This window comes from Triticum aestivum, chromosome 7A (assembly GCF_018294505.1).
Source record: "Triticum aestivum cultivar Chinese Spring chromosome 7A, IWGSC CS RefSeq v2.1, whole genome shotgun sequence".
In the NCBI taxonomy this organism is placed as follows: Eukaryota; Viridiplantae; Streptophyta; class Magnoliopsida; order Poales; family Poaceae; genus Triticum; species Triticum aestivum.
In genome coordinates, this window is record NC_057812.1 from 301,805,666 (window position 1) to 301,831,139 (window position 25,474).

The 25,474-nt window shown below is 41.9% G+C and overlaps 1 long non-coding RNA gene across 1 annotated transcript; it reads right to left on the bottom strand.

The window, feature by feature from the left end:
- Positions 1–20,427: 20,427 nt before the first annotated feature.
- LOC123154308 (uncharacterized) lies at positions 20,428–23,730 on the bottom strand. The gene is made up of 3 exons (XR_006476771.1): positions 23,703–23,730; positions 20,767–20,865; positions 20,428–20,549 (listed from the first exon to the last, which is right to left on the bottom strand). It is a non-coding gene; the product is annotated as an uncharacterized lncRNA (long non-coding RNA).
- Positions 23,731–25,474: the final 1,744 nt, after the last annotated feature.

The window sequence follows — 25,474 nt, forward strand, 5'->3', positions numbered from 1 at the left end:
GCCACCTTAGATAAACCATTGATTTAAAAATCTCACATCTGTCATGGATATCACTCCCCCAATCCACGTCTACTAGCATAGCATAGCAATAATAAGCAAACGTAGAAGTAACTCCCAAAGGTTTGATAATAAACAGGTAATAGGTACTACCTCAACTACTTCCCAAACCCACAATTTAATTACATCCTAATCATGCAATGTGTAAGGATTGATCTAATGCAATAAAACTGGGTAGTAGAAGGTATGATCAAAGTGTTACTTGCCTTGCTGATGATCCGGGAATCCTAGTGATTCGAAGTAACGAGCGGCGCACTCCGGATACTCTATCGCAAACAAACAAGCATACAATAAGTACTCAACTAATGCACAGGTAAAACTCAAATAAGAGATCTAACCAGAAGTTTCAACTTAAGAACTCCGGTTGGCAAAAAGAATCAAATCGAACGAAGCAACGAAAAACAAACGGCAAAAGAAACGGGCTTCGTTTACTATTCTGGATCTAAGGCAATTCTTGCAGAAGCAAAAACTTGTTTAAGTTGGTTATATGGAAAGAGGGTTTCGAGACGAAACTCCAGGCGCTTTAATCGCCTGATTCCGATAAACGAGCAAAAATATAAACTAAAACGAAAATCGGATCAGAAATCGCAATCAGAAAAATCGCGGATTTAATCCGAGAAAAAGAAAAACGACGAACAGTTTAACAGATGAACGTTCGTTAACTGGATCCAAACGACGAACACGTTCATTAAAACGCACGAATCGAGCGAACGCTCGCTAAATAGAATAAACCGAAATAAAACCGATCTGATAAAAAACGAATCTAAAAATAAATAAAATAAACCGCGGCTTTAAAAAAACCGCCGGCGACGGCGGCTACCTCGGGCGGCGGATCCGGCGAGGCGGAGGGGCGGCTCCGGTGAGCGGGCGGGGCGGCGGGGCGGAGGCGTGGGCGGCGGCGGCGCGGGCGGGCGGCGGCGCGGATCGGGCGCTAGGGTTTGGGGCGGCTCGGGCTGGCTCGGGCCCCGGGCGACGGCTTATAAGGGCTGCCCCGGGTGGAGTCCCCCTCGGGTACGGCCCGGAGTCGGTTCGCGTTTTTTTAAATAATAACGCGCAGAAAAACAAATAAAAGAAATACTAAACGGACTCCAAAAATCCCAAAATAAATTTCCCCCGACTTCTAAAATCAAGTCGGACAAAGTGAACATTTATTTGGGGCCTAAATGCAATTTTGAAGAATGCACATTTTTCCTAAATTCAAATAAAATAGTGAAAAATTCTGGGATAAAATGTTATTTGATTTTTTATTAAACCCTCAATATTTATTTATTTTGGGAAAGTCATTTTATTCCCTCTCTCATATTTTTGCAATGGAAATTATTGAAGATAAAATAAATAAAATCAAATGATCCTATTTTCAAAATTTGAGACAACTCAAATATGAAAATAACGAAATCCCCAACTCTCTCCGAGGGTCCTTGAGTTGCGAAAAATTTCTAGGATCAACCAAAATGCAATAAATATGATATGCAATGATGATCTAGTGTATAACATTCCAAATTGAAAATTTGGGATGTTACAAACCTACCCTCCTTAAGATGAATCTCGCCCTCGAGATTCGGGTTGGCTAGAAAATAGGTGAGGGTGGTCTTTCAGCAAATCTTCCTCTCGCTCCCAGGTGGCTTCATCCTCCGTGTGGCGGCTCAATTGAACTTTGCAAAACTTGATAACCTTGCTGCGGGTTACTCGGCTGGCATACTCAAGAATCTTGATGGGTTTCTCCTCATAGGTCAAATCAATGTCCAACTGAAACGCTTCCAATGGCACTGTATCTCTTAGTGGTATATCAGCCATCTCCGCATGGCACCTCTTCAACTGGGAAACGTGGAATACATCATGAACTCGTGACAATCCTTCAGGCAATTCCAACTTGTAGGCCACTTCTCCCATACGTTCCAAAACTCGATATGGTCCTACAAAATGTGGCGCTAACTTTCCCTTAACTCCAAAGCGCTTAACTCCTCGAAGTGGTGATACTCGAAGATAGACTCGGTCTCCGACTTCGTAAACTGTCTCCTTGCGTTTAGAATCTGCATAACTCTTCTGCCTGGATTAAGCTACCTTTAGCCTGTCGCGAATTAATTTCACTTTCTGTTCAGATTCCTTTATGAGATCCGATCCAAACAACTGGCGATCTCCAACTTCATCCCAGGACAATGGGGTCCTGCACCTCCTTCCGTACAAGGCTTCGAAAGGGGCCATCTTCAAACTGGATTGATAGATGTTGTTGTAAGAGAACTCTGCAAATGGAAAATTCTCATCCCAACTAGATCCGTAATCTAGCGCACAAGCTCTTAGCATATCCTCCAAGATCTGGTTGACTCTCTCAGTCTGTCCATCTTTCTGCGGGTGGAAAGTTGTGCTAAACTCTAGTCTGGTTCCCAAAGTCTCATGCAACTGATTCCAGAACTTTGAAGTAAACTAGGTTCCTCTATCTGATACAATGCTCCTTGGAACTCCATGCAGACATATGATCCTGGTCATGTATATCTTTGCCAACTTTGCACTGGTATAGGTAGTCTTCACTGGAATGAAATGAGCTACCTTTGTTAAACGATCGACTACAACCCATATCGAGTCATAGCCTGAACGTGTTCTGGGCAATCCTGTAATAAAATCCATGCCTAGCTTATCCCACTTCCATTCGGGTATCGGTAATGGTTGTAGCAATCCTGCTGGCTTCTGATGCTCTGCCTTCACTCTCTGACATACATCACAAACTGCTACGTACTCCACAATATCCTTCTTCATTCCGGTCCACCAGAAAATATCCTTCAAATCCAAATACATCTTGGTATTTCCTGGGTGAATCGAATATGGTGAATCATGGGCCTCTTGCAGAATTAGCTTTCTAATCTCTGGATCATTTGGTACATAGACATGGTCTTCAAACCATAAGGTATCGTGCTGATCCTCACGAAATCCCTTAGATTTTCCTTTGCTAATTTTCTCCTTAATAGAAGCAATCTCCTTGTCAGTCCTTTGGGCTTCTCTGATTTTATCCGTCAATGTAGACTGAATCTCCAATGCTGCTACATAGCCTCTTGAAACTATTTCTAAACATAACTCTCAAAGATTTTCGGCTAACTCCCTTGGTAATTCTCCCGTCATTAGGGTGTTGACATGGCTCTTACGGCTTAATGTGTCAGCTACTACGTTAGCCTTTCCGGGGTGATAATGCAATTTCATATCATAATCCTTGATGAGCTCCAACCATCTCCTTTGTTTGAGGTTCAACTCCTTCTGTGTGAAAATATACTTCAAACTCTTATGATCCATATACACTTCGCAATGGTTTCCAATCAGAAAATGTCTCCAAGTCTTCAGTGCATGCACTACGACTGCTAACTCCAAATCATGTGTAGCATAATTCAACTCATGAGGCTTAAGCTGTTGTGAGGCATATGAAACAATTCTCCCTTCCTGCATAAGTACTGCTCCAAGTCCTCGACGTGAAGCGTCGCAATACACCTCATAATCCTTGGTCTGGTCTGACAAAATCAACACTGGTGAAGTAACCAAACGTTTCTTCAACTCCTGAAAACTAGCCTCACATTCCTCCGTCCATATGAACTTGGTATCCTTCTTCAACAACTCCGTCATAGGCTTCGCAATCTTTGAGAAATTCTCAATAAACCTCCGGTAGTATCCTGCGAGTCCAAGAAAACTCCGGATCTCTCCCACGGTGGTTGGTGCTTCCCACTTGGTCACGGTATCAACTTTAGTGGGATCTACTGCTATACCTTCTCCGTATATAACATGTCCGAGAAATCCAACTTCCTTCAACCAAAACTCACATTTTGCTAAATTTGGCATATAATTGATGTTCTCTGAGCTTTCCAAGAACCAAACGCAAATGTTCCTTATGCTCCTCTTCATTCTTTGAGTAAACCAGGATATCATCAATGAACACTATGACGAACTTATCCAAGAAATCCATAAACACCTTGTTCATCATGTTCATAAAATATGCAGGTGCATTAGTCAGACCAAATGACATAACGGTATACTCGTACAGCCCATACCTGGTGGTAAAAGCCATCTTGGGTATATCCTGTTCCCGAATCTTCAACTGGTGGTATCCTGATTGCAGATCGATCTTGGAAAATACCTTAGCTCCTTGCAATCGATCAAACAGATCATTGATCATCGGTAGGGGGTACTTCTTCTTGATGGTTACTTCATTCAATCCTCGATAATCGACAACCATCCTTAACGATCCATCCTTCTTCTCCACTAAAAGTACTGGCGATCCTCAAGGTGAAGAACTTGGCCGAATATATCCTTTATCCAGTAACTCCTTAATTTGCTTCTTAATTTCCACCAAATCCTTTGCAGGCATCCTATATGGTCTCTTTGATATTGGCCCTGTGCCTGGCAATAGCTCAATCAAAAACTCAATATCTCTATTCGGTGGCATGCCTGGCAACTCTTCTGGAAATACTTCGGGGAAATCCTTCACTACTAGTACTTCCTCCTGCACAACTCCGGTTAAACAATTTATTTGAGTCCTCTTTGGCACATGTCGGGATACATACTTGATCCTTCTCCCTACTGGGGTGGTAAGAAAAATTGACTTACTAGCACATTCAATATTCCCTTCATACTTTGACAACCAATCCATGCCTAATATCACATCCAACCCTTGGGATTCCAATACTATTAGGTCCGAGGGAAAAACATAGTTACCAATCCTTAATGGTAACCGATCGCACCATAGACTAGCCATATATTCTGCTCCAGGCGAGGTTACTAACATGGGTGACCTAAGGGCTTGGGTTGGCAGTTTATACTTATCCACAAATCCCCTTGATATGTATGAATGCGATGCACCAGTATCAAAAAGAACGGGTGCAGTAAATGACTTAACCAAAAACTTACCGATTACTGCATCCGGCTGCTCTTCAACCTCCTCCACGTTAACATGGTTCACCTGCCCCCTGTTGAAAGGGTTCGGCTTCTTGCCAGAGCTTCCATTGCCATTTCCATTCTGTGATTCAGGACATTCATTGGCATAATGTCCGGTCTTCTGGCACTTAAAACAAGTGACTTGGCTCAGGTCTTTCTTGGCTGGGGTTGATGGGTTGGTGCGGTTCTAGCCATTGCTTCCTCCATTCCCATTACCATTTTTGGGGCCATTGTGATTGTGCGAGCTACCTCCTGCATGGGTATGCTAAAAATGTCCTCCCGGTCTAGGGGTAAAACGTGGCTTCTGCTGAGCTCCTGAATTATACTTTCCTTGTCCATACTTCCTCTTGCGGTTCTCAATTTGCTGCTGCTTCCCTTCAATCATAAGAGCACGATCTACCAACTCCTGGTAGTTGTTGAAGGTTGCTACCATCAACTGCATGCTCAACTCATCATTCAGTCCTTCCAGAAACTTCTCCTGCTTAGCGGCATCCGTAGCAACGTCATCCGGGGCATAACGTGCTAGCTTACTAAAGTCCTCCACATACTGGCCAACTGTCCGTCCTCCTTGGCGCAAGTTGCGAAACTCTCGCTTCTTCATGGCCATAGCTCCTGCTGAAACATGGGCAGTTCGAAAAGCCTGCTGAAACTGGTCCCATGTGATAGTATCGACAGGGAAAGTGGCTGTGAAATTCTCCCACCATGATGTTGTGGGTCCTTCAAGATGATGTGTGGCAAACTTCACCTTCTCCGCATCAATGCATCCTGTTGTGGTCAACTCTCTAGCTGTCTTGCGGAGCCAATCATCTGCTACTATCGTCTCGGTGCTACTGGAAAACACCGGCGGATTCAGCCTAAGAAAACAGGCAAAGTGATCAACAGGTGGTGGTGGGTTGTTGTTGTTGTTCCCCTGATTCTGATTCTGGTCTAGCAACTGCATCAATGTGTTCTGCTGCTGGATCAACTGGGTGACCTCCGGTGGAAAGGTAAATCCGGGGTCACGTCTCGGAGGCATCTGAGGGTTTAGAAAAGATGAGATTTAAGAATAGAGGGGGTCTAAAGAGAAAACACTATCCATATGCACATGAGGCAAAAGCAAACAATTCACTTCATTCAATCAAACAAGGGCATACAATCGATCTAACTATCACAAAAGTGCTCGGACTACTATATTTACACGCTGGACTACTACTACTGATGAGGTGGTCTACTAGAAATATTCTTCGGTTGCAGACTCCATGATATCTGCTCTAGCTTCATCAATGTAGTCATCATCGCTATCATATGGGTCCGAGTCGGTGTCGTCGATGATGATGTAGTCTTCCGGGCGAATCTCCTTGGGTTCTTCGTCTTCTTCTATCGGTGTAGGGCCTCCCATAAATATTCCGATCTTCTTGATCAGATCGTAATTCTTCCTCTTCATAATCTTCACGTGTAGCCTAGAGTTCTTCCTCCAGTTCCTTGATTCTTGTCTTTGCCTTCTTCAGGTCTATCATGTCGGCGCACATCTGGTTCTCCTGACGTCGAATGTGCTGGCTTAACTCCTGGATAAAAGCTGAAATTGATCTATCCTTCCTAGTGCTGATCATCTCCCAGTGCCCATCTCGGCGCCCACAAATCTGGTAGATAGTATCCTTGAGATCATTTCGGTAGACTTCTCCAATGCGTCCCATGGCGATGTGACCTACCATGCTCTTTCCTAGACTCCAAGTTGGTGCATCAAGGGAAAACTCTATGGGCTCGGTGACTGGCATGAACGTCCTTCCTGGAACTTGAACTTGAATCATCCAGCGCTCTTCTTCAGGTAAAGTGGCGTTGTAGGTTCCGGTGAAGCTTGGTACTCCTATGTTCAGGTATCTAGTGACTTCCTTCAAGTGACGTCCAAAGGGTGTATGTTCATCTGGTTGCGTGAACTTGTTCCTTGCATCCGCCATCCTAAAGGGTAGAAAAGATGAGAGGTCAGAAGAGAAGAGAGGGAGTAGTGATCTAGGTCTTTAGCTTAGTGGTCGTGTCCTATAGTCAGCGTGTGCTCTGATACCATCTTGTAGCGACTAGACCTCAAACAGTCCAATCTCTGGGCTCCGGTGTCATCCCTGGATCAGTAATGCTGACACCACATAGTACTTGAAGGGTTTATAACAGAGTAGCAATCACACTTATTACATCGAGTGTCTCAATAGAGAACTTATTACAATAAATATGGCTTAAGGCCATCTAATAACGATAACAGCGGAATGCTTGGAAGATAAGTGAGTCCATCAACTCCAACGGCATCACTGAGTATAGAACCACGACCTAAAACTCCTTAATCATCGTCTGAAAAGTCTGCAACGTTAACGTTGCAGCCCGAAAACGGGTCAGCACATGGAATATGCTGGCAATGTAACACATAGAAAATAATGGAATGAAATAGCTATACTATATGCATATTTGGCTGGTGGAAAGCTCTATGGTTACAGTTTTGGGTAAAGCCAATTTTTCCCTACTGCAAAGGAATAAATTTTATTTAACTATTATGGTGGTTGTTGAACATTGAGAATGCTTGACAGCATCCTCAATCCCAATTAAGTAACATCATTAAACAAACCCATCAAATTAAATTTTATAGTAACATGTTGAGATTCACATGATAATCCAGGTACTAGATACTCAAGATGTCCATAACCGGGGACACGGCTAACCATGATTAGTTTATACACTCTGCAGAGGTTTGTGCACTTTTCCCCACAAGACTCGGTCGCCTCCATTTGGTTTCTCGCACTACATGGTGTTTGAGAAATGGATGATCGAGACATAGTCTTTCAGAAGCACTAGCACCTTACGATGGGTAGACCGTACCACCTACATCCCCTACATCTGCTAGTCTACCACTGTAAGAGTTCGCACGACTTAGTCAACTATGCTAGAGCCCATAATAGCTTGTGGCTGCACACGGAAGTTTCTAGCATGAAAAATCTCATGATCCCTTTGAGCCTGGGTGGCGGTCCAAAAGAAAACAGGCAATCCTGGAATACCCAGGTACCTCAATCCACCCAGATGTGTATTTAAGTTGCCACCTTAGATAAACCATTAATTTAAAAATCTCACATCTGTCATGGATATCACTCACCCAATCCACGTCTACTAGCATAGCATAGCAATAATAAGCAAACGTAGAAGTAACTCCCAAAGGTTTGATAATAAACAGGTAATAGGTACTAACTCAACTACTTCCCAAACCCACAATTTAATTAGATCCTAATCATGCAATGTGTAAGGATTGATCTAATGCAATAAAACTGGGTAGTAGAAGGTATGATCAAAGTGTTACTTGCCTTGCTGATGATCCGGGAAACCTAGCGATTCGAAGTAACAAGCGGCACACTCCGGGTACTCTATCACAAACAAACAAGCATACAATAAGTACTCAAGTAATGCACATGTAAAACTCAAATAAGAGATCTAACCAGAAGGTTCAACTTAAGAACTCCGGTTGGCAAAAAGAATCAAATCGAACGAAGCAACGAAAAACAAACGGCAAAAGAAACAGGCTTCGTTTACTATTCTAGATCTAAGGCAATTTTTACAGAAGTAAAAAACTTGTTTAAGTTGGTTAAATGGAAAGAGGGTTTCGAGACGAAACTCCAGGCGCTTGAATCGCCTGATTCCGATAAACGAGCGAAAAGATAAACTAAAACGAAAATCAGATCAGAAATCGCGATCAGAAAAATCGCAGATTTTATCCAAGAAAAAGAAAAACGACGAACAGTTTAACGAACGAACGTTCGTTAACTGGATCTAAACGATGAACACATTCGTTAAAACGCACGAATCGAGCGAACGCTCGCTAAATAGAATAAACCGAAATAAAATCGATCTGATAAAAAAACGAATCTAAATAAAATAAAATAAACCGTGGCTTTTAAAAAAACCGAGCGGTTTTCGAAAGAAAACCGCCGGCGACGGCGGCTACCTCGGGCGGCGGGTTCGACGAGGTGGCGGGGCGGCTCCGGTGAGCGGGCGGGGCGGCGGCGGCGCGGCGAGGCGGCGACGCGGGCGGGCGGCGGCGCAGGTCGGGCGGCGGCGCGGATCGGACGCTAGGGTTTGGGGCGGCTCGGGCTGGCTCGGGCCTTGAGCGGCGGCTTATAAGGGCTGCCCTGGGAGGAGTCCCGCTCGGGTACGGCCCGGAGTCGGTTCGCGTTTTTTTAAATAATAACGCGCAGAAAAACAAATAAAAGAAACACTAAACGGACTCCAAAAATCCCGAAATAAATTTTCCCCGACTTCTAAAATCAAGCCGGACAAAGTGAACATTTATTTGGGGCCTAAATGCAATTTTGAGAAGCGCGCATTTTTCCTAAATTCAAATAAAATAGCGAAAAATTTCGGGATAAAATCTTATTTGATTTTTTTATTAAACCCTCAATATTTCTTTATTTTGGGAAAGTAATTTTATTCCCTCTCTCATATTTTTGCAATGGAAATTATTGAAGATAAAATAAATAAAATCAAATGATCCTTTTTTCAAAATTTGAGACAACTCAAATATGAAAATAACGAAATCCCCAACTCTCTCCGAGGGTCTTTGAGTTGCGAAAAATTTCTAGGATCAACCAAAATGCAATAAATATGATATGCAATGATGATCTAGTGTATAACATTCCAAATTGAAAATTTGGGATGTTACAGCCCCCTGGCCTTCATCTTTTGCAGGTATTTTCTTATTTTTTGAAAAGTGGCCCCGTGAAGTTTCAGGTCTTTCCGAGAACGTTTGCTCCTGCACATAAATAACACCATGATAATTTTGCTGAAAACATCGCCAGTCTGGGTTAGTTCCATTCAAATCAGGCAAGTTAGAGTCCAAAACAAGGGCAAAAGTGTTTGGAAAAGTAGATACGTTGGAGTCGTATCAGTCAGCATGTGACTTTTGCCAGGAGACAACTTGAAGTCACGCATAGGAGTGTTTGGGTCCTTGTGCCAGAGATCAATATAGTCGAGGATCAACCTTGGATCCAAAAGCAGTGGCACATTTGTGCCTTTGGCTCTAGCATCCCTGACTTGCCTATCTCGGATGGTCTCAGCAAGTTCTTCATCATCAGCTTCGTCTTCTTAAGACAACACTTGGAAGGCGACCTGCTTCTTCTGAGGACCAGGGCGGGGACCTCGTCCAGTAGTGGCCTTTTTCTTCAGCAGATCGGGTCCCGTTGAAGAATTGGGTGCAGCTGAGGAACTAGCAAAAGATCCTGAGGCAATAGAGATGCATGTAGTCCTTTGGCACGTGGCAAGATTTACAGGTGCAGAGGACTTTGTCGGAGCAGCTGAGGACTTTGGAGGAGCTGCTGAGGACTTTGGAGGAGCAGGATCAGCATGAGGAATTGGCCTTGAGGGCATTGTTGAGGAACTTGGTCTTGAGAGCACTGAAGGCGAAGCACTTGCCTTGTGCGCAGGCTTCTTTGACATGGCCTTCTTAGGCTTGACAGAGGCCTCAGCGGCAGCAGCAGCAGTAGAGTCTTCGTTGAATTTCCTCACTGCTTCTTTTGCTTGTTTAGCCAACTTGGCCTGGCGCTTGGCCCATTCATCAGGATAATCCTCATCACGCTTGAGGCTGGTGGGATCAGCTATTTGGCCAGGTGCCAATGGAGGTCATGGGCATGGAGGATTGAGTGCGAATTTCTTCATGTACTTGGGAGTAACGTACCTGTATTCCCTCCACTCTCTTGCCCATCTCCTCTCTATCCTCTGTATGCGCACCTTGCACTGATTTTTGTCCTCTTTTCCAAACTTGTCCTCATCAGGAGTGCAGTAATCTTTGTATATGTCATCAGGGATTTCAAAGGCAGTGTTGACCTCAGGCCTCTTTCCTCCTTTCTGTGGCTTTTTACCATCAGCCATTTTCTTGAGTTGAGGAATTTGAACAATTGAATTCTCCGAAGAAGTATGCAACTTTTCTTCGAGGAACGCTGCAAATGAGTTAAGTTGATGAGAACCTAGTGATTCAGCAGCGGACATGAGTACCTGTGAACAGAGTATAGTTGCGAGGAATTTGGAGAGGTCATATGCGTTCTCAGAAGGTTTTGTAAAAAGAACAAGTTTGAGGAATTTGACCAGACGAGTCATGAAGAATTTCACTGAGCATTCTTAGTCTTAGGTTCCAGAGTTGTACAGATCAGAAATCCGCACAATTGAGTAATCTTGAAGAGAAATTTGCATCTTAGATAAATGAATCAAGAATGGATGACATGTGAGGTGTTTTAGTGTGTGAAGATTTGAAGAAAAACACCTTTGAAGATTTTATAGATAATCATTTGAATCACAAAGGGCAGTAAAAGTAACTTTTAATTACCCTGAACGAAGAACACGACGAACTGTGGGGTGGAGAAGTGAAGTTCGTCTGTGCAGATCTTCCATGCCCTAACTCGGCGGAGGAAGACAGCTACGGCGGCCGGCACGAGTACGGCGGCGACGAGGTCGAGGCAGTGAAGCTCTTCCTCACCGGCGACGATGAAGTAGCGGCGGCGCTAGGGTTTGAGAAGCTTGAGCTGGAGAGAGGTCGAGCGGAGTAAAGGAAGAGAGGAAGAGGAAGAGGCATATTTATAGCCACGGTGAAAAACTGCTCGCCCGAAGAATTTGGACGAACGTGCCCCTGACCCTTCTCATTCGTTTGACATGTGTCACCCATGTACTGAGAAGTGGAGATCGTGTTAGATCGTGGGTGAATAGATAAGTATAACGTGGGATGCGGAATGGTTTGAGCGGCAAAGCCAAAATTTTGGATAAGATAAGTTTTAACTTTCCGTTCGCAAATTTTTCAGCTGACAAGGACATAGTGAAGATTTTGAACGAGTTTCAAATAGAACGCAAATGAAGAATTTGTGAATAGATTGGGTTGATTTTAGCATAGAGGGGGAAGGGTCCGATCACATTCACTTAGCAGAAAAACCAACTTCAAGAAATAGCCATAAGTGAATGCTGTAGAGGACATAAACTCATATATATATAGCCAATGAAGAAAAACGATGGAAATAGTGAAGACAATGCAAAGTTGAAGAATTTGAACAACTGAGGAATTTCAACTTTTGGTTGTGGCGTGACCCACCGTATAAGAATGATGATTTCAGATACCGCGTACAATTGTCGTAGGGTTCTAAGAATCAAATTCTTCATTAATTTCTTCACACTTAGAGTGTTATCTTCATTAATTGAAGAAAAATGTTTCTTCATGTGTTGCATATCTAAGTCATCAATTTTGCATAAGTGTTAGGATGGGTGTCCTTTTTCAAAGAACATTCAAAGATTCTAGGATATTTAGCTCACACCGCAACTTGCTAAATCTCTTCTCATCCAAGGGCTTTGCGAAGATATCGGCTAGCTATTCTTTAGTCTTCATATGCTCAATAGAAATGTCGCCCTTCAACACATGATCACGAAGAAAATGATGACGAATCTGAATGTGCTTTGTCTTCGAGTGATGAACTGGGTTGTGAGCAATCTTGATGGCGCTCTCATTGTCACAGAAGAGAGGCACATTCTTCATGTTGACGCCGTAGTCCTTGAGAGTTTGCTTCATCCATAGCAATTGAGCACAGCAAGAACCAGCGGCAATGTACTCAGCTTTAGCAGTAGATAGTGATATGCAGTTCTGTTTCTTCGAGGACCAACAGACCAAAGATCGTCCGAGGAAATGACATGTACCAGATGTTGACTTGCGGTCCAAACGATCACCAGCATAGTCAGAGTCAGAATATCCGATGAGATCAAAAGCTGAGCCCTTGGGGTACCATAATCCAAGTGTTGGTGTGTAAGCTAGATATCGAAGAATATGCTTCATAGCCTTATGGTGTGATTCCTTCGGTGTAGCTTGAAATCGGGCACACATGCAAACACTAAGCATTATATCTGGCCTAGATGCACATAAGTACAATAAAGAACCAATCATGGAGCGGTATACCTTATGATCGAAGTCGATACCATTTTCATCAGTGCACAGATGGCCATCTGTGGGCATGGGAATTTTGACACCTTTGCAATCTTGCATGCCAAATTTCCTCAGTACATCCTTCAGGTATTTCTCCTGAGATATGAATATGCCATTGCGTTGTTGATGAATTTGAAGACCTAATAAGAATTCCAATTCTCCAATCATAGACACTGATATTCTTCACTCATCATATAGGCAAATTCATCACTATAATGTTGGTCAGTACAACCAAAGATAATATCATCAACATATATTTGGCACACAAACAATTCACCATCATAAGATTTAGTGAAAAGAGTAGGTTCGAGTGAACCGGGTTTGAAGCCTTTCTTCATAAGGAATTCCTTCAAAGTATCATACCACGCCCGTGGGGCCTGCTTGAGGCCATAGAGGGCCTTATTGAGTCTGAAGACTTTGTCAGGATTCTTTGGATCTTCAAAACCTGGGGGTTGAGCAACATATAATTCTTCCTCAAGCTTACCATTGAGGAATGCACTTTTCACACCCATTTGATATAAAGTGATATCATGATGGTTAGCATAAGCAAGTAATATGCGAATAGCCTCAAGTCTAGCAACAGGTGCAGAAGTTCAATCGAAATCAATTCCTTCAACCTGTGTGTAGCCTTGAGCTACAAGTCGTGCCTTATTCCTTACCACAAGGCCATTTTCGTCTTGCTTGTTGCGATAGATCCATTTTGTGCCAATGATATTGTGCTTGCGAGGATCTGGACGTTTGACCAGTTCCCAGATATTGTTGAGCTCGAACTGATGTAATTCTTCTTGCATGGCCTGAATCCACTCAGGCTCCAGAAATGCTTCATCTACCTTAGTGGGCTCTGTGATAGAGACAAAAGCATAGTGCCCACAAAAGTTAGATAAATGTGAAGCTTTTGAGCGTCTGAGAGAACCTGGCGCTTTAATGTCATTGATGATCTTTTCAACTTGCACTTCTTTTGCAATGCGAGGATGAGCTGGTTGTCGTTGATGAATTTGATAAGCATTTTCTTCAGCACCATTTTCTTCAGTATTTTCTTCAGGTGCATTAGCTCGATGTTCTTCATGTTCTGGAATGAATTCTTCAGCAGATTCTTCAGTACGAATGACATCCTCAGTAGCCTTGAACTTGATAGTTTCCTCAGGTGCTGGATCATCTATCACGGTAGGTAGGTTCTGTCTTTGCGAGCCATTAGACCGCACTTCTATAGTTTCAACAACCTTGTGAAGAACGTTGTTGAAGACTCTGTAGGTGTGGGAGTCCTTTCCGTAACCAAGCATAAAACCTTCATGTGCTTTCGGTGCAAATTTTGAGTTGTGATGAGGATCTCTAATCCAACATTTAGCACCGAAGACTTTGAAATAACTTACATTGGTTTTCTTACCAGTGAGGAGTTCATAGGCAGTCTTCTTGCAGAATTTGTGAAGATATACTCTGTTGATGATGTGGCATGCAGTATCAATTGCATCAATCCAGATACGACGAGGTGTCTTGTATTCATCAAGCATAGTGCGAGCCATCTCAACAAGAGTTCTGTTCTTGCGCTCCACGATGCTGTTTTGCTGAGGAGTATAAGGAGCAGATAACTCATGAGTAATACCAAGTTCATCAAGATAGTCATGAAGACTAGAATTCTTGAACTCAGTTCCATTGTCACTTCTGATGTGCTTGATCTTCACACCGAAGTTGGTTGAAGCCCTCGAGAAAAATCGTTTGAAGACTTCCTGCACTTCATGTTTGCAAGTAACAATGTGTACCCATGTGTATCGAGAGTAATCATCAACAATAATAAAGCCATATAGAGATGCATCATTTGTAACAACAGAATATTGATTAGGGCCAAAAAGATCCATATGAAGCAATTCAAACGGTCGAGTGGTAGTCATGATTGTCTTCGCTGGATGCTTGGCCTTGGTCATCTTTATAGCTTCACAGGCTCCGCATAAGTGATCCTTGAGGAATTTGACATTCTCAATGCCAATGACATGCTTCTTCTTCGCAAGCATGTGCAAATTCCTCATGCCTGCATGACCAAGTCGTCGATGCCAGAGCCAGTCTTCTGAAGCTTTTGCAAAAAGGCACACGGCTGGTTGTGGTCCTGTAGAGAGATCAACAATATACAACTCTCCTCTCCTAAAGCCTTCAAAGACTTTGGAATTGTCAGCTTCCATAAGCACAACACAACGGTACTTGCCAAAGACAACAACCATAATAAGATCGCGAAGCATTGAGACAGACATGAGGTTGTATCCTAAGGGCTCGACAAGCATGACTTTGTCCATGTGTCGATCCTTTGTGATCGCAACCTTACCTAGACCCAATACCTGACTTTTTCCTTTTTCAGCAAAGATGATATGCTTTAGATGCGATGGAGATAATGGGGCATCCATCAATAGATTCTTGTCACCAGTCATGTGATTTGTACATCCACTATCGAGGACCCACTCAGTGGCTTTGAGTTGATCATCCTGCAGATGAATTAGTGCAGCTTACGAACTCATATACTTCATCAGTGAAGAATATGACATCAAATCATCAGATCAATTTCATTAAGCAATAGAACAGATAAAGCAGTATGAGGACGTGAGAATTCAGAGTTCATTTCTTCATGGTTAGCCTGCGTCCTATCAGGCACACTCAGGTCTCCAGCAAATTCTTTAGACGATTACGCACGTCTGGAGACCTGACCCTGCAGAAGAGATTAGTTCTTTTCTTCACCACCCACATCTGAAGGGGTGGCAAAGAGTTCATCACTCTACGAGCTCCATACGAGAAAGGTGGCATAGAAGCCAGTCCATTTCGTTTCACATAAGAGGGGTTAGGATAAGCATATGAATAAGCAGAGTAATTCTTCGAGGACATATGAACATAATGATTAGAAGAATAATGCTCATATTCATAGCCTTTAGCTCTTCCCTACGAAACAGAGTTGTTAGCATGATGATATTCATATGAGGACTTAGTCCATATGAAGAATTTGATCTGGGGTTCCTATTCTTCACAGGTGGTGTCCTAAGGACATTCACCTGTAGACTTTCAAGGCACCTTTTGCGAACCCAGATTTTCTTCATAGGGGAATCGTTCCTGCAGTTAGTGCCAACATATCTAGCAAATACTGCACCATTCTGATTTTTAAACAGTTTATAGTTGGAGTCAAATGACTCATCATCAGAACAAGGTGAAAGGATCGAGAAGAGGTGTCTAGAGGGGGTGATTAGACACTAAGTACAAAAAGTTGCAGTTTTTAATTTCTTTAAGTTGAAGTGGAGTTTTGGCACAAGTTTAACAAACACAATACATATCAAGCAAGCATGCAAAGAGTATATGAGCAGCGGAAAGTAAAGCATGCAACTTGCAAGAATGTAAAGGGAAGGGTTTGGAGAATTCAAACGCAATTGAAGACACGGATGTTTTTATCGTGGTTCTGATAGGTGGTGCTATTGTACATCCACGTTGATGGAGACTTCAACCCATGAAGGGTAACGGTTGCGCGAGTCCACGAAGGGCTCCACCCACAAAGGGTCCACGAAGAAGCAACCTTTGTCTATCCCATCATGGCCATCACCCACGAAGGACTTGCCTCACTAGAGGTAGATCTTCACGAAGTAGGCGATCTCCTTGCCCTTACAAACTCCTTGGTTCAACTCCACAATCTTGTCGGAGGCTCCCAAGTGACACCTAGCCAATCTTGGAGACACCACTCTCCAAGAAGTAAAAAATGGTGTGTTGATGATGAACTCCTTGCTCTTGTGCTTCAAATGATAGTCTCCCCAACACTCAACTCTCTCTCACAGGATATGGATTTGGTGGAAAGAAGATTTGAGTGGAAAGCAACCTGGGAAGGCTAGAGATCAAGATTCATATGGTGAGAATGGAATATCTTGGCCTCAACACATGAGTAGGTGGTTCTCTCTCAGAAAATGTGTATTGGAAGTGTAGGTATGTTCTGATGGCTCTCTCAAGGAATGAAGAGTGGGTGGAGGGGTATATACAGCCTCCACACAAAAAACTAACCGTTACACATAATTTACCAATCTCGGTGAGACCGAATTGAGAAACTCGGTCGGACCAATTTAGCAAACCTAGTGACCGTTAGGATTTTCGATGGGACTGAGATGCAACTCGGTAGGACCGATATGGTTAGGGTTAGGGCATAATGTAATCTCGATGAGACCGATTACACAAACTCGGTGGGACCGATTTTGGTAATAAGCTAACTAGAGAGTTGGTCAGGCAAACTTGGTGAGACCGATTAAACAAACTCGGTGGGACCGATTTTAGTAATAAGCTAACCAAAAAGTTTGCATTGTAATCTCGGTAGTACCGATTGCTCAATCTCGGTGGGACCGATTTTGGTAATGGACATACACAGAGAGATTACAATCCCATCTTGGTGAGACCGAGATCCCTATCGGTGAAACCGATTTACCTAGGGTTTGTGGCAGTGGCTATGACATCTGAACTCGGTGGCGCCGGATAGAAAGAATCGGTGGGGCCGGGTTCGACTTTTGGTTTAGGTCATATGTGGATGTGGGAAGGTAGTTGAGGGTTTTGGAGCATATCACTAAGCACTATAAAGCAAGAACCTCATCAAGCAACACCTCATCCCCTCTTGATAGTATTGGCTTTTCCTATAGACTCAATGTGATCTTGGATCACTAAAATAGAAAATGTAGAGTCTTGATCTTGAAGCTTGAGCTAATCCTTTGTCCTTATCATCTTGAAGGGGTTCCACATCCTTTAGTCCATGCCACTTAATTTGTTGAACTTGTCTGAAACATACTAGGTAAAAGTATTAGTCCAACAAGAGATATGTTGTCATTAATTATCAAAATCACCTAGGGAGCACTTGTGCTTTCAATCTCCCCCTTTTTGGTAATTGATGGCAACATACACCAAAGCTTTAGATAAAGATATAGAGAATAACAAGTAAAGCTTTGGAAAGACATGTAACAAGCATAGGTTCCCCCTACATGTATGCAATCATGTGAATATGGAATATAGAAGCATGTGAGAGCATAACCATGACAGAGTAGCAATGTGTTACATGTATCTTGGCTATATGCATCAGGGGAAAAGATATGAATATGGGAAATGTACCTTCATGCCCATGAGTCCTTCTTGCAAGCAGTATGTACATCAGCAAGAATTTCTCATACACATAACTATGATGCATATACTTACCTTGTGGTCTTGAGTTGGATAGGTTGGGATGAGCCTGCGTAAACAAGGTTAGATAACACAGATGCACCCACTAGCTAGAGCAAACAAAAGAAACCATAAGAGTACCAAGATTGGGATGACATGTAGAGTGAGTACAGAGTACCACGATAGATATTGACATGTCCCCAAAGAGAAAGATATGCAACAAATTTAATAAATTTCTTTCCCTTGGATGTCTTGCTCCCCCTAAAACTAGCATGGGATATTGGGAGAAGATAGAGAACAGAAAAACAGAGCTCAAAGAAACAAATGAACAGAGCTAATGCAAATAAGCACATATGAACATGTCTTTCCCCCAAGAAGACATGTGGCATCTCTCCTCTTGAACATCAAGCATCTGGGATCCTTGAAGATTACTCTTTCCTGGAGTATTCCCTCCCCGTAGAGATCTCTCCCCCTAGAGATACTAGGAGACTGCCTGTGCGTTGCCACGGGCCAACAAATGTTCAACCACAACACAAACTCAAGTATCTTCCCCCCTATTCCAATATAAATTATCCTCTCAATCTATTGCCCCTTCTCAGCATGTGGCTTCTATGTCGGTGTTTTGTTGTCTCACTCTACTACATGTGCAACATGGAACACCACCAACAAATGATGAGATATATATAATGCACCTCACCTTAGTACAAATACTAAGAAAAGGGGGCATATGGATATGAAAACGTTATTCCCACCAGATGTTCATTCACAAACCAACTATGGATAATGCTCTATTTGTCTCCGAGTTCTCCTTTCATCTCCACCTAAGATGTGTCTCCATCACTTTACCTCACTGGGACTTCTTTTCCTAAGGACCTCAAATATACATACAACAATCACACAACAAATTCGCATCATTGTCATTCCATATCTTCTTCCACAAGCCCTTCCACTCAAACTCTTTTGGCCATTTCTGCTATTCCATATCTTCTTCCACAAGCCCTTCCACTCAAACTCTTTTGGCCATTTCTTCTCCGTCGTCACCCTATTCCAAATATGCCTATGTTACCATCCAGGTCCAAATACACCCATTTTTTTCTCCAAGTCTATCAATTTGTCTTATCAAGTTTGTACTTTCAGCCTCGGAATTTCCATTGATCGGAATGAGGAGGGTTCTCAAAGTTCACTTCTCTGAAAGAGAACACAACACACATTGATACAGATTCATGATGAACAAGACTCAGTGTTATTTATAACGATGAATACCAACACAAGGTAAGTTATTCAATGGAGTAGCTACATTGTTGTGTTTGTCAAAAAAAGGGTCGAAGAGCATCTCAAAAGCGTACTACTGATTTTCAAACTCCAGAAAATAAGAACTTCTTCCTACAATGTTGATGCAGTCACTAAACCCTGCAATATGAGCATCGAAACATATGTCAAACAAGCCTCCTTTCAGATATGTTTTCAGAAAGAAAGCAAGTGACTGATTACTTTTTTTATTGATCCTTCCAACTCCGGACCACAAGAACTTCTTCCTAGTATGTTGAAGCACTTGATAATTGCTGAAATATGGGCATCGAAACATAAACAAAGGACAAATAAAAATGCAGAGTAAAGGCAAAGTATATACATCATACATGCGTGCCATCTAATGATTTGGTACATGGATTGAGAGACCATTCGAGGAAACTGGAAGCAAGATGAGTATGCCGTCTAAACTATGATAAATGATTTGGGAAATAATAAATGGAATAAGAATGCAATCTTACTTTGCATTGATCCCATTCATGTGACTGAAATAAGTAGATGGGAAATTGATTTGTGGCAGTAGCATATGCGCACCAATGGTTCCTTGCATCCAAATGCACCCAGAAATAATTATAGGAAATTAGCATGAATATATCAGAACCAAATTTATGTACATATGGTTATAATGCTGCCACAAGCAAGGTCCATCTACGTACAGTAGTCCATTATGATTCTCCCCAACCTTGAAATTTGATATCATGTTGACTAATCATTGGGTGGAAGCATGCCACGAAGTTTTGAACTTGATGTTTTTGACACGTACATGTACCATGGTGCCCTGCAACATCAAAAAGTGATACTCCCTCTTATCCATATTACTTTTCGCTCAAACGGGTGTATCTAGGCGCATTTCAATGCTAGGTACATCTGTTCGCGATATTTTTCACTATGGTCCATGGTGCATCTTCAAAAAGACAAAAAAAGTGTTGCTGTTTTTCCTATTTCCTCGAGAAAGACTTGCTGTAGAATTATTAGAATTTTATATACAAATCAAAAGTAACACCAGAACATGTTCTTAAACCAAATAAAGGAGATATTTTAACTGCAAATTACCTCTTAGTGCAAGTACTTTTTCTGCAAATTCCAAAGCTTCATGCCTTATGCTGACGTGAGTTAACTCTACCAGAGTTTGTTGCTGCAGATGGAAGTATTGTTGGAGTTTTGCACCCAGCATCTGCAATGTCATAATTCGAGTTAGGGTAAGAAGTCAAAATCTCATGAAGGTACTACAAGGGAAAATCACTTTCTAGACACAGGTCTGGCCAAACCACATTGTAAAAAATGCACACCCTCACCCTACAATGGCTTTATAATTGAAATACAAAACTTCTCCTAAAAATGTCAACAATTTTTTCAACCAAACAAAGATGTAATTTCTCATAAGAATATACTTGTAATCTACAGTAGCTCAGGTTGGAGGAGGGGCGGGATGCGGCTGCCCACCAAACACCAAAGCAAGAGCCAACTTTTCTAGTGGCCATCGCGGCTGCCTGCCTCAGGTGAAAAAAGGGTGAACCCATAAGTGTGATTTCAGAGGTGGATACCTGATGTCCAGCTCAAGGATAAAACTTAAAACTGAGAAATCTGCGGAAGTATACATTTCCCAATAGACCTAAGGGATCAGGGATCAATGAATGTAACCAAACATGGTAGGAAACACAAATGCAAGTAATGTTCCACATATCTACTGGTAGATCCTATCATGATTTTTAGCCTGGCATTTAGTGCTAAACAAACTGCATTAAAATTTTATGGTCATGAATTGTTGGAACTTTTTAAACTTGACTTGTTAAGTTCACGGCCTATATGTGTATGAAAGGTTACAGTAATATAACACGAAGGGCACATGCATGATTTTTCACTGAAAGAAGGAAAAGGTCAGCATATATAAGATGAAAATAAGTAGTTCATGAATCCTAATGCAATTTAATTTTTGTTATTAGCAGCATAGTAGTGCTTGTTTGACAATGAATATCCTTGCCTCAAATGATTGCACCTTGCAAGTGGACGCATATGCCGGATTGCTAATTTGGCAAAGCTTGGGCCTCATACCCGAAGATTCAGAGAGAAAAGCAACAAGATATTGAGCATCATAGAATTAGTAAATACAGGCAGACAACTCTGCAACACAATTAGTAAATACTGGTTGAGCAACACACACAAACCTGATTGGAAAGAGAAGATATGATGCACACATTGGCCACCGCCGCAGCTGAGGAGGAAATCAACCCAGGTGTAGAGGGCACGTACAGGCACATGTGAATTCTTCACCTTGAAGTTGTGACACAAATCTATCAGGGATCAGAATTCTGAGGTTGGACGGCTGCCGGATAGTGTTTCCTCCATGATAGATCCGTCTTCCTTTTTTTTAAAGCTCCATGGCAGATCGTCAAGGAGGAGGTTATTAGATATCGTTTTTTGCAGGGATTGGGGAACCACGTGTCTTCCAATGACATAGATCAATTCAGATGAAGAAAAACTTTATAGCCTCTAGAAATAAACGTGTGTTCAATCTTTCTGGCTAGAAAGGTGATGTGCACGTGCACACAGTGTTAGAGAGAGAAGAGGCCCAGAAGTATCTAACTCCGCGGTGACAACAACTCACATCTACAACCAATATTGATGGATGTCGACAGTGGCATGACAGGGAAACATGAAGAATAGGTGTCAGGGAGACCCACAACCAAAGAAAATCTAACGGCGGATTGAAGTGTAAACTAGCAAGAAAATGAACCTGATCCTGATGAGGATTGATCTGATAATCTCCTTAAGCACACGGAATCAATTTCCAAACCTACCTTGTTCAGCTTCAGAGAGGCTATGCATTCGTTTTTCATTGGCGGAGACAGAAAGGGAGATCATGGAGAAGAGGAAGAAGTCATGGATGGAATTATTTTCCACGTGGGGAAAGTCCGATGGAGAATAGGAAGAGTCCATGAAGTATGGAGGAAGATATCATGGAGTACTAATGAGGAAGAGACCGTGGAGTAGATTTAGTTTTTTTCCCAGAAGAGATAGAAATTGCTTTAATTAGAGGAGGGAAAAAATTATGCATTAGGATCATGTGGTGGATTTTATTTTCCAAATTGTTTGAGTGTGGTTGTGGGAGAGATGCGTACGTGAGACTTCTTTAACACGTGCGGAGAGATATACGTGAAAGTTTTTCCCTATTTGGAGAGACATACGTGAGAGATTGCTTATATTGTTTTCTGAGATTGAATGGGGTTGTGGGAAAGAGATAAGTGAGATTTTTTCTACGCATGAGACATTGAGAAATTTTAGTTGTGAGAGAAATATCTATAAGATTTTTTTTCTTTTGGGGAGAGATTCATGACAGATCTACACCGTAATGTAATTAGTATAGGTATAGATATAGATAGATAGATAGATAGATAGATATAGATAGATAGATGAGTTCAAAGGAAAGATAAAAATCGGTTGCTAAATGAATTCCAATTTGTTGAACATTATTTATGAGAACCTAGGCTTTCGCCTGGAGACAACCACCAAACACCAATGTGAGGGGAAAGATGCCGACACACCTCGACGATGCCTCCAAGGAGTGGAACGGCACCCACAGGCGTCGTCGCCACCGGCACAAACCTAAGCTGCACATGACTTTCATCCATAGCACTACACATCTCTAGCTCCGTACACCAGAATGGGCAACGCTGTCCAAGTTGGAACACATTACCACCGCCACAACACCTCTTCGTAATGGCCGGAGTATCGTGGTAACCGCACAAGAGAGAGCACAAGCCATCCTCCATCTCCAGTCGCACAAACACACTCAATATAAATTTTCAAATAAAGAATGCCTCATCTTCAGTCGCACAAACACATTCGATATATAATCCTTTTATCAAGTTAAGACATCTATATCTTGCAAATAAAGCATGTCCCATTAATATAATTTCTCATAAGTTGATAAAAGGAGAAGCATACACATAGAAAATAATTTGACTATTTGCATGAAACAATTCTAGCACAAACACACCCACATGGTAAAAAGGATTTTGTGGATGCCATCATATGAATAGGCAGACCTAAAAGTATTAAATATTCCATGGCAATGCTATGTACTTTTCCGTCTAATCTATTTTGCAATATCATAACACAAGTCATTACAAACAACACTTGCCTTGTCCCCTCAGGTATTCTCGAGGTTTTAGCGTAATGTCAATTGAGCTTTGTTCAACAAAAGTACTATTGAACTGGCTAAGAACTTATATTTTACCTAAGTGCTACTGCGATCTATACATCAAAGCATAATCAGCCTACAGATATTCCTACATCAAAAAAATTATTTCTTCTTTGAGATACTCACTCGGTCCCATAATATAGGATTTGGTGCTTCTTGCAAGATGCCCTCTTGCGCCGATTTCACTCGCGGCATCTTGCATAGGTGCAGTACCACGTCATTGTCAAGGAAAGCATGCTGCCATTGGTAGAGCTCCTGCAGGTTAAAAGGAACCTCCTTCTCTTGGTACCAGCAAAACCCACAGGTCAAAGGGTCCACCCCATTGTTCGGGGTGCTCAAACCTGTAAGCTTGTCAACTACAAAACCTTCTGATCTGCGAAAAAGGAATGTATAATTTGTCAAGGGTTTTACATCGATAAAACAATATTGTGCATTAGAAATATTGTGCATTATATAGATAGATGCGGCACAGCCTGAACCAAGCTTACAAATATCATGCCTTAAATAGATGAATGCAGTGGAACGCACACATAGTTTAATATTAATATATCCTACAAGAGATGTGTAATATACATGTTCAGGACTTTAAATTTATGGGTAGAAGTAAACAAATATAGTCTGTGGAACGACGACCATCATGTATGTCTTTTATGGGCAAATTATCGCATGATAAATGGATTGGAAGGAGAAAATGAAAAACCCTAGCTCGAATCTGTACCTAAGTGATATATTCTTCTCAGGCTTCTCAACTACGGCACTTCTGTGCACATAAAAATAATTGCAGAGGTCTCAACAACAAAATTAATTCCACATTGGTCAGAATCAGTTCAGATCTCACCTAATACAAACACATGCCCTCTTCATGAGACCCTGAACCTGCCCTTAGAGTTCAGATAAATGTACCATTTGATAGCAGACCAATATTTTGTTTTTGCTTTATACATGACTTGCTCACTACTCATAGTATAAAGCTAACTCGGTTGTAAAGGGAACTGGAAAAGCCACTCAAAAAAGTTAGAGAGCCCCAAAAAACTTCTAGACTGAAGTATAACTACTGAAATGGAGCACGCACCTGCTGTCGAGATGCAACCGCTCGGGCGCTCGATCGCAGAAAACGAATCCGGGAATATGAGGACAGAAAGGTCTGCTGGTCTGCAATTGAGATGCAAAGAATCATGATTTATATTCAGGAGACCAAACATGGTAATAATCTAAATTTTTAGCTCGAGAACACAAACACTCGCAGCAATCTCGAAGGCACAAATTTGCCAATAATAGAACCCGATATAGACAGAAAGAACATCTTCACTCCCACTTAATCCAAGCAATTAACACCAAAAGAGTCTCCAACTTTCCTTTGGTTCCAGTCAATCACAACTTCAGAAACAACCTTCAATAATCTGCATTCAAGAGGTCAACTAAATTAAAAATATTGTAAGTAACAAGCATTTAGGCTGGTGATATTGTTATAAACGTGTTGTCGAAGATTTGTAGAAACAAACTAAACGAGCTCTATCTTCTTTTCATTGTTTTTTCTTCTGAGGATAGAAAAATAGAAATACCTCTATTGGACCGCTCAAGTAGTAAATGGGATCATTGCCCTTGCCTACACATGGGCCATGGCTCCAAATTCATAAGTCATGATCATTTGCATTCAGAGACTATATTCAGAAGGATCTTGTTTGTGTTAGTGCTTCAGTATTGTCTGTGGCAAAGGATTAATAAGTTTGTTTTCGCACATGTGCGCATAGCAGATAGCTGCGGTTGATATGTTTGTTGTGTATCTTGGCTGATATTCCTGAATTCAGGCATGAGGAACGAAACATTAGAATCAGGAGTACAAAACCTTGTCTATCATATATATTACACAACTACTATCTAACATCACACACTGGCCT